General features: G+C 44.1%; 1 protein-coding gene across 1 annotated transcript in view; it reads left to right on the forward strand.

The window, feature by feature from the left end:
* Positions 1-13,913, forward strand: part of LOC124622512 (fat-like cadherin-related tumor suppressor homolog) — an 883,388-nt gene that overhangs the window by 685,250 nt on the left and 184,225 nt on the right. The gene's annotated exons all lie outside the window — the stretch shown is intronic.

Consider the following 13,913-nt stretch of genomic DNA (forward strand, 5'->3'; position numbering starts at 1 on the left):
GGACACAGTCACATCGTTTAAATATTTGGACGTAATGTTGCAAACTGATATGAAATGAAACGAGTGTGAGGGTTGTGGTCGCGAAGGAGAGTAGTCGACTTTGATTTATTGGGAGAATTTTAGGAAAGTGTTATTCATCGCCTCGTGATAACTAGGTGTTGTGTGCTGTCCTTAGGTTAGTTAGGTTTAAGTAGTTCTAAGTTCTAGGGGACTGATGACCATAGATGTTAAGTCCCAAAGTGCTCAGAGCCATTTGTTATTCATCTATGAAGAAGACCTCATACGGGACACTGGTGCGGCCTATTCTTGCTCGGGTGTTTGTGATCCATGGTAGGTCAGGTTAAAAAGATGTAGAAGCAATTCAGAGGCAGGCTGCTAGATTTATTACCGGTGGATTCGAATAACACGCAAGTTACGGAGATGCCTCGGGAACTCAAATGGTAATCCTTGGAGGGAAGGCGACGTTCTTTTCGAGGAAAACTATTGAGAAAATTTAGAGAACTGGCATTTGAAGCTAACCGCAAACGGTTCTGTTGCCTCTCACATACATTGCGCATAAGGACCGCGAAGATAAGGTACGAGATTTACGTCTCGTACGGAGGAATATGGACAGTCGTTTCTACTTCGCTCTATTTGCGAGTGGAAGAGGGAAGGCAATGAATAGTAATACAGGGTACCCTCCGCCATACTCCGTACAGTGGCAGAGTACCTGTGTAGATGTAGATACCCTTCCCCGCCCGTGTTCAAGTCGGTAAATGCTCAGACTGGCTCTCGAAAACTATTTTTCCTTCCTTTTCGAAAAATCACGAATGCAAACCCTGCGTCTCGTCGTTCGGTTTATTCGTCAGTGTCCCAGCTGCGGCTCCCTCGAAGGCCCCGGCTCGGTAATGCGTCTCAACTAAGGTAGTCCGCCGTAAGCAAGAGGGACCTGCCACAGAGGGCCCCTTCATCTCCCAAGTTGGCCCCTGCGGAGCGTCACTGATGCAGAAGACTGCGCGCCGGAAGCGTAACTCTTAAACAGGCTTCGGAAGGACTGATGCCACGGACGAATTTTCCTGAAGTCCATGGAAGAGCGAATTGCCCACTAATCACCGTTCCCTGAGAAAGTCGTACCTAGAGACAATCCACGACAGGGGTCCCTTTGTCAGGCATTGCAGATAATGGCGTTAACTATTGGCGGGGGGTTGCTCCACTGCACGTGTCAGGCAAGGCATCCACACCCAAATACACAGATGCGGAAGTATGTAAAAGCCAACTGCACAACTTCTTCTTCTTCTGCATGTAAGTTTGTTAGGCATTTGCCTGTTACGCCCTCTTGGCTGAAGCAGTTAATATTGGCACTATTCCCATCGGTTTTCGTAAAGATCTGCTCGCTGGAGAATAATTCATCATTTATTTTGATATTCTGTTATCTTCCATTCTTTTGACATGGTCCTTCTAGTTGTTCCTGTATTTGTTAATCTGCCCTTTTAATCTTTTCACTCCTATTTCTTCTCTGATGTAACCATTCTCCCTTCTGTCGGATATTGTGTCCCTGCTACTCTTGTTGACATCGCACCTCTCATGTTTGTATTCTTTGTCCATTTATTTTTGTTACAGTCCACTTTCACTACCAATGCCATAGATGATTTGGACATCGTTTTGTAAAACTTAAGGAAAGTTTCTTTTCTTACTTTAGTTCTGAGACTTCTGTAGAACGCCGGCCGGGGTGGCCGAGTGGTTCTAGGCGCTACAATCTGGAACCCCGCGACCGCTACGGTCGCAGGTTCGAATCCTGCCTCGGGCATGGATATGTGTGACGTCCTTAGGTTAGTTAGGTTTAAGTACGAGGGTTATTCCAAAAGTAAGGTCCGATCGGTCGCGAAATGGAAACGACTATGAAAATCCGATAAAGCTTTGCACAGATGTGTTGGGTAGTGTCTCTAGTATAACCCCAGTTAGCATCACGTCGCTCTTCTCATTTCTGAGCTCGCAGTGAGTGCGTAAAGATGTCTAGAAAATAGTGTCTGCCGCCAAGTACGAGGGCCTGGTGAGAAATTTCGCCTGAAGCTATGCAGCCAACATTACATAACTGTCGTGCTGTTTCGTCTTCACGACAATTCTCAGCCGCATTCTGCAGGGGCAATGAAGATGCTCCTGCATCGTTTTCAAATGGAAATGTGAGATTACCCACAATACAGTCCGCAATTGTCTCCCCCTGAGTTTCATCTCTGGTCACATGAACCGCTGTCTTTGAAGACAACATTTTGACACAGACAACGAGGTGTAGGCCAGCGTGGAGAATTGGCGGAAAGCACTGGCGGCTGCCTTCTATGATGAGGCTATTGAAAAGTTGGTACAACGCTATGACAAAAGTCTAAGTCAGAACGGCGACTACGTAGAGAAGTAGCTGAAAGGTGTAGCTAATTGTTACAAGTAAAACATTTCTGATGTTCACTGTGGTTTCAATTTGGCAATCAATCGGACCTTACTTTTGGAATAACCCTCGTAGTTCTAAGTTCTAGGAGACTGATGACCTCAGTTGTTAAGTCCCATAGTGCTCAGAGCCATTTGAACCTTTTTTGACCTTCTGCAGATTTTTCGGTTGAAGTAATTATATCTTTCTACTTTCCATTTTATGTCCATTTCTGCCATGAATGAGATGGCTTTTCCTGGGGCATGGGTCTCCGAATTACTAAACCATGAGGGCCACATATTATGTTTTGAATCTCGGTGTGGATCATATAATACATTTGTACATAAATTAAGAAAGAAAATAACAACATAATTCAGCGTTGCTTTAACAGACACGCAATACTTACTGAAAACTCCAGGTACACTTTATTACTCTTTAGTACACTTATTAAGAGGTATGACATTTGTCTTTTGAATCCAAAATATTCTCAAACTGTGACTCAAACTTAGTGTGTTGTATGAGTAAAATATCTCATAGATGTTCATCAGTCAGGTTACTTCTGTAATTAGATTTTCGTAAATTTCAACAAACAAAATGTTTGTTCACACCTGCAGGTAGTGGACAAGACAGATAACAAATCACGTACCAAACCTATGATCTTGGAGTGGTTTCCTTCTGGAAGAAACTTGTAAAACTTAACAAGGCGTCCTTCTTTAAACTTGTCCTTGATGATGTCATCAGTTAGCAGATCAATGATTTCCATCCACTTCATAAAGAAAAGGGATTCTGGAAAATTTGCGTCTTGCTGGAATGAGCATCTAACTCTGAGAACCTCTCTTCAGAACACCAAGAAATGGTCCGCCCCTGGTAGCTGAGTGTTCAGCGCGACGGAATGTCATACCTAACGGCCCGGGCTCGATTCACGGCTGGGTTGGAGATTTTCTCCGCTCTGGGACTGGGTGCTATGTTGTCCTTATCATCATTTCATCCCCATCGACACGCAAGTCGCTGAAGTGGCGACAACTCGAAAGACTTACACCAGGCGAACGGTCTACCCGCCGGGAGGCCCTAGCCACACGGCATTTCCATTTACCAAGAAATTCCATTGCAAATAAGAGTGGAAAACTTAAACCACGTCCACCCTTCAAGAACTGGCAAGTAGCGAATGTGAGAGAATTTGCTGTTTGACGTTGTGTTCAAAAAGCATGTTTCTATTTGAAATCTTTAACACTTGTCTCCAGGGAAATCTTCGGCCTGGAATATCATTGACAGGAGTAGAACTGTCTTCAGTGATGAACGCCGCTTCGTACTGAGCCCCGATGAGCAGCGAGACGCGTCGGACAGCGGTTGGGTACCAACCCGATTGTTTCCCTTCATGCGGCCCGACAGCCAAGACTCATGGTCTGGTGTGCCGTTTCTTTTCATAGCAGCACCTCTTTGTAAATGCTTGACATTATCAAGTTGGGGGGGGGGGGGGGGGATGGGGACCCAGAGTATTGTATAATGTAGAAACTGAAGTACAACTTCAAACAGCCAAGATTGCTATTGCGCAGCTTTTATTGTGATGGCGAGTTTCAGCAAACTACGTTGTCATCATCAGATCTTTAAAGAATAGATCAAAATATTCAAGCACAATGGGATCAGATGCAACGAGGCATAATACAGCTTTAGGTAAATATGGACTGTACAATGAAATATAACATATCTTCTGCAGTACATTCACTGAACCTTGCTGAAATGCATATTATACCGTGTCATTTCAGCGAACGATACTTCATCAACATGAGAACAATAGTATATCAGCAAATCAAGCATAAAATAACTACTACATAAAACAAAGTACATATTGCACTGATTGTATAGGCTCGTGTTCATACGTTAACAGAATAAAGACGGATTCTCAAGTAAACAACACAGACGTTACAACCAGCCAACAGGTGGTACTGTGATAGTAGTTGCAAACAAAAATACGTCCAGTCAAAAAAAAAAAAGAAAAAAAAGGCAAATAATACCAATCAGAGTACGTTGCTATTATTTTGTTATAAATTTTTAAATTTCTATAAAATTTAAAACCTTAAAAATCATAACGAGGAGCTCTGTACCTTCAATATATCATTTAACACACAAGTAGCGAAGTCAGCCGTATGGCATCTTCGTATTATAAAAGGTACAATAAAAATAACGTCATAATATGCAGGCAGCGTGAAGCCTCGGCAACCATAGACAGTTGTTCGGTATCTTGGAGTATTTAAGGAAGCATGAAGGAATTACGAAGGGCTCATAAAGAGTTCCTCTCATAACTAAAACAAAGACATCATTACAAGTGCAGCCACCATTCACTATAAAACAACTTAGCTGGCTTTATATAAATCACAATATTTACGCTGTCAACTTGTAGCTCGACGTTTTGATACTAGCATGGTGATCGAGATCTTGGTGCGAGAGACACAGATGACAGTACCACAGGAATAAATAGCGTAACCCTGAAACTTACTATGTAACACAATAAAAATAAACTTTCTGTATAATACAGTCAATTATTCTACTCATAAAATCCATGAACAAGTTGATACAGTCATAACAGCTATACAAATAGGGTCATGTAGTTTGCTGTACACAATTCACGCTGTTAAGCTATCAACTTGTAGCCGACCAGGGTGACCGAGCGGTTCTAGGCGCTACAGTCTGGAACCGCGCGACCGCTACGGTCGCAGGTTCGAATCCTGCCTCGAGCATGGATGTGTGTGATGTCCTTGGGTTAGTTACGTTTAAGTAGCTCTAAGTTCTAGGGGACTGATAACCTTAGAAGTTAAGTCCCATAGTGCTCAGAGCCATTTGAACCATTTGTCAACTTGTAGATCGAGGATTGGGTACCAGCGTAGTGCTCGAGGTCCAAATGTGAAATAGGAACTGACAGAGAACTGTTGCAGGCTTCAACTCGTTTCGAAGAATATCAGTGTAGCGTTGACTATTTACTGTTGACCCATTTCCCAAGTAATATTCCATAACTAGCCCGTGGTATATCCCAAGAAACTGTGGGCATCATTTTTTTCTGCAGAGGGTCAACTCTTTAATATCTCTTTGACTGGATATCCGAGGTGTTTCCGTCCCGTGCTCTGGCGATTCCACTCAGGTTCAAAATTATGAACTCATATTTCATCTCCGATGATGATCAAAAATATTTCACTTACATTAGCATCACGGTTCAGTAGTTGCTGACAGATTGTAACACACTAGCACTTGTGGTTTTCGGTGAGTTACTTTGGGACCCACCGTGCGCAGACTTTATGAAAGTTGAACCTGTTATGGGTTATGCCATAAACAAAATAATTAACGTGCACTAACAGTTACTCGTGGATTATAAAAATTGAAGACACGGACTTACTGAATGTTTGCGACAGAAGTGGCTAGGACGTAACTTCCTGCTCGTTCCTCGTCCTCCAGGTCTGTTCGGTCCTTTTGAATTGTTCTGTCCACTGGTAAGGACTTCGCTGACGTAAAACATCGTCCACTGCATTGTGCTGAAAGTCATCTACAGATTCATTCTGATCATCAGTTGATCAGAGTGCACCTCTTTGCACCTAACTGTTTAATTGGTGTGGTAAATTCTTGCGGGAGTCCTTGGAAGGTGAGAAACATTTGCAAAGGACAAGGAACAAGAGGGCCTTCTACATTGAGGTTATCAGCGATGGATCACCAACTCAGTTGGAAAACGGTGGGGTTAGGGAATCGACAGAGGAGTAAAAAGTCGAGACTTAAATTTGCCTATCATTCAGGGGCTCCACAGAAAATTTAAATTTGTTTGAGAGGACGGAGATTCGAACTTCGCTCCTTCTTAAAATGAGATCATTGTCACAGATTGTGCAATCTCGTTCGGTTTCGACGAGGAGACGGTTTACAGGGCTCTTTTGCAATTTGTTCTTCAGAACTGCTCAAATGTGTGAGATTCTCAGAGGATCGGCAGCGATCGTGCAGCTAGGAACATTGGCTTATCAATTCCGTGTGTACAGTAACGTTCTGAGGTTCTCGTGGATCAGTGGTAGATAGCCAATTATCTCTTTTCCCCCGAAAGTCTGTAACCTGGCTTGACATTTGAAAATTCATCATTAGTCTCTAAATATTGCGGATTACCCAGAGGAAGCTTATTACAAAAACGCCTGCAGTTACATTTATGTAATGACGAATAAAAATTCGAAATTGCAGTGCCTGTGGTGTTCGGAAGAACCATGAACGACTACAGCTGTTATGAAATACTTGAAGTGTGTTCGCAGCTGCGAATATTGACGACCATAGGCTGTATAATGCTATGACGACAGTGAAAATTTATTCTGGATCGGGACTCTAATCAGATTTCCCGCTTATCGCGAGCAGTCGCCTTACCATTTTATTATTAACTAAAAATCAACAATACAGTGTAGCCATATGGCAAAATTATAACTCATGTGTACTAAAGAGAGCCATCTTACCCGCTGGGGTCACCTTATCGAAGCAGGTGGCCAATAAGAGGCGGTCGTCACTTCAACGGTCATCACCAGTTGTCAAACGTCGAAGTGCCCGGGGCCGCTGAACAGTCAGGGACTGTTTCTGTTACCGTGTGGGGATCGTGGAAACCTCAATTCTGCATTTAAGCTTCTTCTCACACCCAGCTCACCCCAGCAGGTCGTGGGTCCATGAACGACGACCCAAAGTAGACAGCAAAAAAGTTCCGGTATTGCGTTCTGTTCGTTAAGACCGTGAACTCGTCCATCATGTATTGCCACAAATCGCAGCGTAGGAGAGGACAGCCAGTATCTGGGCGATCAGTTTCCAGCACATGGAGCCTTCGTAGGGTCGAAAAGCTCTCGTTATTGACCACATACCACGTGGACCGCACAAACGTGGACAGGAAGGACTCGTGGATGACCCGCCAAAACCACTTCCAGTCGCGAGGGGCTAACGTCGTAAAATGTCGGTAGCCGGATATCAGCGCTGGGGGACGCTGTAATAAATCTTTACTGTCGGATTCTGTGTCTCCGTTATAAATCCCAACATATAGCTGTGTTACACAAAAGACATCCTAATATGAGACAGAGGGGGCAACAAGTGTTCAACAGGTACCTTTGGGCACAATCTGTATAGAACCACTTCCGCTATCAGGAAACCAGTAAGTCTGTCGGTGAAAGGCAGAGTCGCCGCATTGAGCGAAAACACAGCGCCAGTGCCCTGTGCTTGACGTGAGTGACTCCAACATCAGTTTTGTCGAAGGGTAAAGTAAGAGTAACAAAACGTATCCTAAAAACTGCACCAACATTCACCACATGTCCGATCACTGACTGTGTCCAGGAAGACATCGTGTCTGTCATCGGTGATACATGGGTTTAAAGGGTAAGCTGAGAAGGCATGTACACATTGACGTACCGACCTCGTTATATAAGGTCCAACGATCTAAATTTGTTGAGACGAGCCTGTGTTCGGAGTCGCCAGACTTAACGATACGTAAAGGCAGCCGTATGATATATTTGTCGACGGAACGATATCCCTAAACATTGGGGCATTGACACCTTTGTTAGGAAACATCCAGTTCCGTGGGCATGCCTCGTCCCACCTCCACGTAGCGTGATTTCCGTAGGTTGATCACATTGCCTGCCATCGCCCCGTACTGTTGGAGCCAGGGAAACGCCAGACGTATTTCGTCACCGGTCCGTGCTAAGAATATCGTACCACCAGCGTATGCGCCACACCGAAAGGTCTTGGAGCGGAGGTTAAGTCCTTCCAAGCGACGCTGCAGTCAAGGGAGAATTGGTTCAAGGACACTGGTGAGTAACTTGGCAAAAAGAGAACAGCCCTGGCTGACTGACCTGTTGTCACGGACAGGGGCGGACCGATAGCCGTTGACTATAATCCTAGGATGAAACGTAGCACAACAGTTGTCATCAAACGTGGGGTACTCAAGTGTTCCGTAACTGCACTCAGGAATCCATGACCGACGCGATCGAAAGCATGGTCAAAATCAAGCACAAGAGCGCCATGGAGACGGCACGTTTGCATCAGCGCCGCTACGTCTCTATAGGTGTTCAAAATAGTAATCTCATTAGCGTTCTCTCCGAGGCAGGTTTGATCAGCGTGAATGCCCGCCGTTACCGGCCTCTCATGGGGCATGCGTGTCAACAGTTTGTAGTCTGTGTTTAGCATTGTCAATGGGCGAAAATCAAATGGGCGACAGCCTCCGCCAGGTTTGAGCACCGGAATCAAGGGGTCGCCAGTGAAGTCAGATGGTACTTGAAAAGCGGTGTTCACGAGTTCTCGGTACATCCTGACCCTCGATGGGGTCATAAGATCGAAAAACCGTTTGTAAAATTTTAGAGGAAGTCCGTCAGGACCAGGCGTCTTGTTGGGAGCACCGCGAACATAACCTCTCGTAGTTGTTCCAAAGTCACCTCCGAAAAGAGCATAGCATCATTAAGTGGGTTTCCGAGAAACGAGTATGACTCCAGCATCCATGTTGTAATCTCGCTCATAGAGAAGTTTGAACGCTCGGACGATATCCATTAGTGCCGAGCGGTTCTAGGCGCTACAGTCTGGAACCGCGCTGCTGCTACGGTCGCAGGTTCGAATCCTGCCTCGTGCATGGATGTGTGTGATGTCCTTAGGTTAGTTAGGTTTAAGTAGTTCTAAGTTCTAGGGGACTGATGACCACAGCAGTTAAGTCCCATAGTGCTCAGAGCCATTTGAACCATTTTGATATCCATCTGTGTTTCGGCGCTTCATCCATCCTCTGTCTCTACTTCTGTAATGAGTTGGCTCTTACGTCGTCACCTGTCTTGAATGATATGGTGGAGGGAAGGCCGTTCTTCACTGACATCATCAGTGTTGTCCTCGCCCGCACACGCACTATCGCGAGCCGTACCAAGGCGCTACGTAGCAAGTGTGCCTTGTGGTGGTCTGCCGATTGTCGTTCCTGCGACAGCGGTTGCACAGCCAGTTCACAGAGCGCAGTGTAGTAGAAATCAGTGGTCGCGGTTTACCAGCGCGCTCTGTCATGTCCACAGCTGGCTAATGCTCGGCACAAGGCGGGTTTGACACACCGTAACCACCACTGTAGTGTGGAACCGTATGCGGGTAAATACGTTGGCATCTGCTCCGCATGGACTCAGTTTCGCGTCTGCAATTTAAATCATCAAGAAGGGCCACACCGAGGCGCCACGGATCTCTACGGCATTGGACGCGTAGGGGGGGGGGGGGGGGGGGGGTGAGCGTACACACTCCAACAATACCACCACTTGCAAAGTAGGTTAGAAATCAGATTAATAATGTTGCCCACGCAGCATATGTTCGCTTTATCGGGCAACAACAAAGTTATTGACTGTGGATGGTGTCGTCAGAATGGAAATAATGAAGTCACAGTAAAAAAAGTCATTAATTTTGGCACTTAACTTGAATGGATTCCCACGTAGATTTCGTCGAAGTTGTTATGGCTCATCTTGTTGATTCTAGGGTGATTCCACTTCGACTGCTAGAAGGTCCAGATCTTTATTTTAGCAATATTTGAAGACCTAACAAATGCGTTTTTCAGGAAATTCTTAATGATCAAACAATCCTAGATCAGAACAATGGTATGGTAGAAATAATTTTTGACTTGGTGTTCACGATCCACATTTTTATTAAACTGCTTGTAAATTCACATATACTTCTTCTTAACTGCCACATCATCAAGAAAACAGTTTTGTATCAATCTTCATATATTTAATTTCCACTTTAACCAAACACAAGACTTGACTGTTGTTTTGCAAAGCGAAATAACAACTTAACTTCTGCAAAGTGAAACAAAGACTGCTCTGTGCGCATTCGCGCCAAAACGGTTAGAAGTAAAAGATTATGACAGTCTCACAGGAATGAATACACACAAGAACCATATCACTGTAATATATCGATACATCGGAGTACCTATACATTAATAAAGCCAAATGTGAATATTGTCACAAAAATATGTCTGTTACTTCGCAGAAAAGTAGTACGATATTACTGGTATGGAGAACTGGGGTTGGAGTGCCGTAATAAAGAGCCATTACAACACAAGCAAGCAATAAAGGAAACAATAGAAAAATTTGGAGTAGGTATTAAAGTCCAGGGAGAAGAAATAAAAACTTTGAGGTTCGCCGATGACATTGTAATTCTGTCAGAGACAGCAAAGGACTTGGAAGAGCAGTTGAATGGAATGGATAGTGTCTTGAAAAGAGGATATAAGATGAACATCAACAAAAGAAAAACGAGGATTTTCTTACTATCATAAAGCTACAAATGAAGATCATAGTTCTGTATTACTGAATTCTCTTTTGGAAAATGTAGTTCACATACCTGAAAATAATTTTGAAAATAATGACTGAAGTTGAACACTAATTCGATTGTATTAGAGCTCATAACTTCGAATTTACACATCGTACTATTATTTTCAGTGGAAATCTTTGCTAAAACCTGACTTGTCACAACACAGCTAACTGTATGATCTTTACTCTGAAAAGCAGTCTTTGCTTACATGCAGATCAAATAAATCGTTCCTTCGAGTAAATAAAAAATAATGTAGAAAACTCGATTTCGTCTATTCAAGTGTGAATACTAGTTGCTGAACTGACCGGTCAAAATTCGTTTCTACGTAAGACTGACGACACAAAACCAGTAGTGGTGCCTGGGTACAATATCGTACGGGTCTTCACAAGGTATGAATAAAGAATAAAGAACTACAAAAACTGAAAACATGGAACACTATCGGATTTACTTACTTTGGAATATTTTGTTTGTGAAAATGCATCCCTGTAAATGGCGGCAATCCACTTGCGACGAAGGTCTTCGTCGTTAGGAAACGAAAACAATTGGACCTTAGGTCCATTTGGACAATTCCCGTTACAGCGACGAACAAAACACTTGTACACCATGGCGAAAACTCTCACTATAACTGCTGTAGTCGAAAAAACACAATAAGTAACACAAAAGGAACGGCACTGCACAACCAACACTACGATCATACACCATGTGGCATGCCTAGGCGTTGTGACGACTGATGACATAGCGCCAGAGCCTTCCATAGAGTCGGTGTTGGCAATATACGTAGCAACGATTTGTGACAATCAAACAATTCATAAGACAGGGAGTAAGTTAATTTCTCCGGCCCCAAAAATGTTTTCGCAGTATCATTTCTGTTAAAAATCCCAGACAGAAGACACCAGTGTATTACAGACTCCTTTCTCGTTCCCCAACTCTTTTTTTCTCTCTCCCAGCAACGAAATGCAACGAGTTTAGTTAATCCAGCGCCATGTAGAGTAAATAAAGGTGTCGGCCGGCGTGTGGCTGTGGCGCCGCCCCTGGCGGAGGCTGTAACTAGGCTGTCAGCTCGGGGTCTCGCGGCAGACGAGAGGCCATTTGAGAGCATTTCCATGCAAATAGAGGCGCGCGCTTCTGTTTTGCTTCCATCAGGCACCTCCGCCGGCGCCCTTGAGCCCACCGGAAATTACTCGCCCCCTGCCCCGTGCTACTCTTCTCTGGCCTTCCCTTTGGTCTACTAAGTCTATTCCTGTCTGGTGGACGCACGTTGCTCTGTGCAAAAATTTAGTTGCTAAGCTAATAAGGACAACGCTGTACTTAATTGTGCTGCAATTACATCCCTTAACTTCCAACGAAAGATTGGAATTTCAGGGAGCTACGCCACGTAGTTGGCTTCTGTGCAGAAGAAGCAGCAGTCGCGTAACAACCTCGTAAACGACAAGACATTTCGTTGGGCGAGAAAAGAGGTGTTCAGTATTTTTAAGTCCCTATTTCAACTGTACGTGCCTCGGAGGGGGGGCTCCATTAAACTGCGGTAACACAGAAAAGTCTAGACCTCCTATACTAAATTTGTACAACATCGCCATTTTACATCCCAAGCATGCGAATCGTGTTCGTTTCGAAATGGGGTATTTAACTTAGAATATGTCTAGCGTTTCAGATTGAGTCCCATAGCAGACACACTATTTCCCAAAATTATACCATTTCGGCTCCTTTTCCCCAAACGTGTTAAACCTACCTATTCCTTTAAACTATTGTTTTTTATCGGTCTTGGCAGCTTGAAGAGATGGAACTGTGTGTTCAGTGGCTGTAAAATTACCGCATATATCAAAAAATTATAGTACATAACTTAAATTTTTAATTTGTAGCCGGCTGGGGTGGCCGAGTGGTTCTAGGCGCTACAGTCTGGAACCGCGACGCCGCTACGGTCGCAGGTTCGAATCCTGCCTCACGCATGGATGTGTGCGATGTCCTTACGTTAGTTAGGTTTAACTAGTTCTAAGTTATAGGTGACTGATGACCTCAGAAGTTAAGTCCCATAGTGCTCAGAGCCTTTTTTTTATAATTTGTAAAGAGAAGCAGTAGCCTGACCAGAAAAATAAAAAAATCTGTTCTCGGGGCGCCACATTTGCGTTCTCCGTGTTGTTTTTTGTTTTTTTTGTTTTTTTTTTTTCGTTGTTATATTGATTTACCATCAGCGCGCCACCGACAGGGTGACAATTATTGAACTATAAGAAAAATAACATAAATTAGTTGCAAACTACGGCGTGCACACACTTTATTCAACATGTAAACGTCACTGTAGATACTCGGATTTAGGCTATGACATTTTCGATATGCCTGCCATCATTGGCTAAGATGTGGCGCAGACAAAAAGCGAAATTCTGCATGACCCGCTGAAGTGTCGGAACATCGATGCTGTCGCTGAGCTGCTGAATGGCTGTTTCCAGCTTAGCAATGGTTTTGGGGTTAGTGCTGTACCCATTTTCTTTAATATAGCCTCACAAAAAGGAGTCACATGTGTTCAGATCCGGAAAATATGGCGGCCATTCGACGCCCATGCCTGTGGCCTCTGGATACCTCAGATCCAGAATGCGGTCCCCAAAGTGCTCCTCCAGGACATCAAACACTCTCCTTCTTCAAAGGGGTCGAAATCGGGGTCATTTTGGATAACGGGGCTGAAATCATCTTCCAAAACCTTCAAATTCTGTTCGGTAGTCACCTTGCCATCAAGGAATATCGCACCGATTATTCCATAACTGGACATGGCACACCACGCAGTCACCTGTTGAGCGTGAAGAGACTTCTCGATCGCGAAATGCGGATTCTCAGTCCCCCAAATGCGCCAATTTTGCTTACTGGCGAACCCATCCAAATGAAAGTGATCTTCGTTGCTAAATCAAACCGTACATACCATGCGAATTCCCATGATGCCCCGCAGGCAGCCGTGAAGTTTAGTCGTCCTAACGCAAACCGTTCAGAAGTTATTTTATTTCATATAGTTCAATAATTGTCATCCTGTATATCTCACTTCACAACTCGACACCTCTATCAACAACACTTCTGTGAATTGTAACAAACCATGCCAGTTGTTGTTGTTGTTGTGGTGGTGGTCTTCAGTCCTGAGACTGGTTTGATGCAGCTCTCCATGCTACTCTATCCTGTGCAAGCCTCTTCATCTCCCAGTACCTACTGCAACCTACATCCTTCTGAATCTGCTTAG

The sequence above is a fragment of the Schistocerca americana genome, chromosome 7 (assembly GCF_021461395.2).
Source record: "Schistocerca americana isolate TAMUIC-IGC-003095 chromosome 7, iqSchAmer2.1, whole genome shotgun sequence".
NCBI classification, from domain to species: domain Eukaryota; kingdom Metazoa; phylum Arthropoda; class Insecta; order Orthoptera; family Acrididae; genus Schistocerca; species Schistocerca americana.